Below are 2,851 nucleotides of genomic sequence, written 5' to 3'. Positions count from 1 at the left end.
CAGACTCGAAATTCCACTATGTTGTTTGACAACGCAGTTGGCGAATACCAACCAATTCTCCGTGCAAACACGCTCCTCAATCATCACCGAACTGATCGCACTATGTGGACATAGGGAACAAGACACACGAGTGCAATTCATCACCAGAATATTGCCAACAAGGGACTCAAACGTCTACCATGCAACTGCCTGACGACCAGTCAGTGTCGATGTAGACCGATGCAAAACTCGTCGGAACAAATCTCTGACTGATTCGACTGCATTCTGAACTAGATGAGTGGGTGATTAGTGGTGGTGTTGGTGTTGGTGTTGGTGTTGGTGTTGGTGGTGTGAAATTGGTATTGTAGTTGGTGTCAGTGTTTGTGTAATGGTGGTCATGCTAGTGATTGTGTTTGTTTTGTTGCTGGTTGTTGTGTGCGATGTGAGTTGGTATTGTGTTGTGGTATGGTCTGTGTGGGGTCGACGAATGTCGCCTCCGTGGCGCAACCGGTTAGCGCGTTCGGCTGTTAACCGAAAGGTTGGTGGTTCGAGCCCACCCGGAGGCGCTTCCCACTTCTGACGAAACACATCAACAACATCAACACTCGCTTCGTCACACATCCATCAATACACTCACACTGTACAACTACTCCACCAACACACACCCGGATTACTCTCAATCCCTGTGGCAATATACCACCCACAATCATCTCTCCATCCAACGACTACACGTCCACTGTCCACTACCACACGTCAATTCCACCACACTCCATTCGAATTTACACTATACATATACACCACTGTGTCAAACACTCTCTTCACACATTCCACACGTCCTAACTCACGCACTCACTCCCTGATCACCTCATTCTCACCCACAACACATTTGACGCGTTGAATTGATCAACTGTCAGACTCGAAATTCCACTATGTTGTTTGACAACGCAGTTGGCGAATACCAACCAATTCTCCGTGCAAACACGCTCCTCAATCATCACCGAACTGATCGCACTATGTGGACATAGGGAACAAGACACACGAGTGCAATTCATCACCAGAATATTGCCAACAAGGGACTCAAACGTCTACCATGCAACTGCCTGACGACCAGTCAGTGTCGATGTAGACCGATGCAAAACTCGTCGGAACAAATCTCTGACTGATTCGACTGCATTCTGAACTAGATGAGTGGGTGATTAGTGGTGGTGTTGGTGTTGGTGTTGGTGTTGGTGTTGGTGGTGTGAAATTGGTATTGTAGTTGGTGTCAGTGTTTGTGTAATGGTCATGCTAGTGATTGTGTTTGTTTTGTTGCTGGTTGTTGTGTGCGATGTGAGTTGGTATTGTGTTGTGGTATGGTCTGTGGGGTCGACGAATGTCGCCTCCGTGGCGCAACCGGTTAGCGCGTTCGGCTGTTAACCGAAAGGTTGGTGGTTCGAGCCCACCCGGAGGCGCTTCCACTTCTGACGAAACACATCAACAACATCAACACTCGCTTCGTCACACATCCATCAATACACTCACACTGTACAACTACTCCACCAACACACACCCGGATTACTCTCAATCCCTGTGGCAATATACCACCCACAATCATCTCTCCATCCAACGACTACACGTCCACTGTCCACTACCACACGTCAATTCCACCACACTCCATTCGAATTTACACTATACATATACACCACTGTGTCAAACACTCTCTTCACACATTCCACACGTCCTAACTCACGCACTCACTCCCTGATCACCTCATTCTCACCCACAACACATTTGACGCGTTGAATTGATCAACTGTCAGACTCGAAATTCCACTATGTTGTTTGACAACGCAGTTGGCGAATACCAACCACCTCCGTGCAAACACGCTCCTCAATCATCACCGAACTGATCGCACTATGTGGACATAGGGAACAAGACACACGAGTGCAATTCATCACCAGAATATTGCCAACAAGGGACTCAAACGTCTACCATGCAACTGCCTGACGACCAGTCAGTGTCGATGTAGACCGATGCAAAACTCGTCGGAACAAATCTCTGACTGATTCGACTGCATTCTGAACTAGATGAGTGGGTGATTAGTGGTGGTGTTGGTGTTGGTGTTGGTGTTGGTGGTGTGAAATTGGTATTGTAGTTGGTGTCAGTGTTTGTGTAATGGTGGTCATGCTAGTGATTGTGTTTGTTTTGTTGCTGGTTGTTGTGTGCGATGTGAGTTGGTATTGCGTTGTGGTATGGTCCGTGGGGTCGACGAATGTCGCCTCCGTGGCGCAACTGGTTAGCGCGTTCGGCTGTTAACCGAAAGGTTGGTGGTTCGAGCCCACCCGAGGCGCTTCCCACTTCTGACGAAACACATCAACAACATCAACACTCGCTTCGTCACACATCCATCAATACACTCACACTGTACAACTACCTACCAACACACACCCGGATTACTCTCAATCCCTGTGGCAATATACCACTCACAATCATCTCTCCATCCAACGACTACACGTCCACTGTCCACTACCACACGTCAATTCCACCACACTCCATTCGAATTTACACTATACATATACACCACTGTGTCAAACACTCTTTCACACATTCCACACGTCCTAACTCACGCACTCACCCTGATCACCTCATTCTCACCACAACACATTTGACGCGTTGAATTGATCAACTGTCAGACTCGAAATTCCACTATGTTGTTTGACAACGCAGTTGGCGAATACCAACCACTTCTCCGTGCAAACACGCTCTCAATCATCACCGAACCGGATCGCACTACGTGGACATAGGGAACAAGACACACGAGTGCAATTCATCACCAGAATATTACCAACAAGGGACTCAAACGTCTACCATGCAACTGCCTGACGACCAGTCA

This window comes from Schistosoma haematobium (assembly GCF_000699445.3).
Source record: "Schistosoma haematobium chromosome Unknown HiC_scaffold_347, whole genome shotgun sequence".
NCBI classification, from domain to species: domain Eukaryota; kingdom Metazoa; phylum Platyhelminthes; class Trematoda; order Strigeidida; family Schistosomatidae; genus Schistosoma; species Schistosoma haematobium.
The sequence above is the reverse complement of the archived record's forward strand: the minus strand, read 5'-3'. Positions refer to the sequence as shown.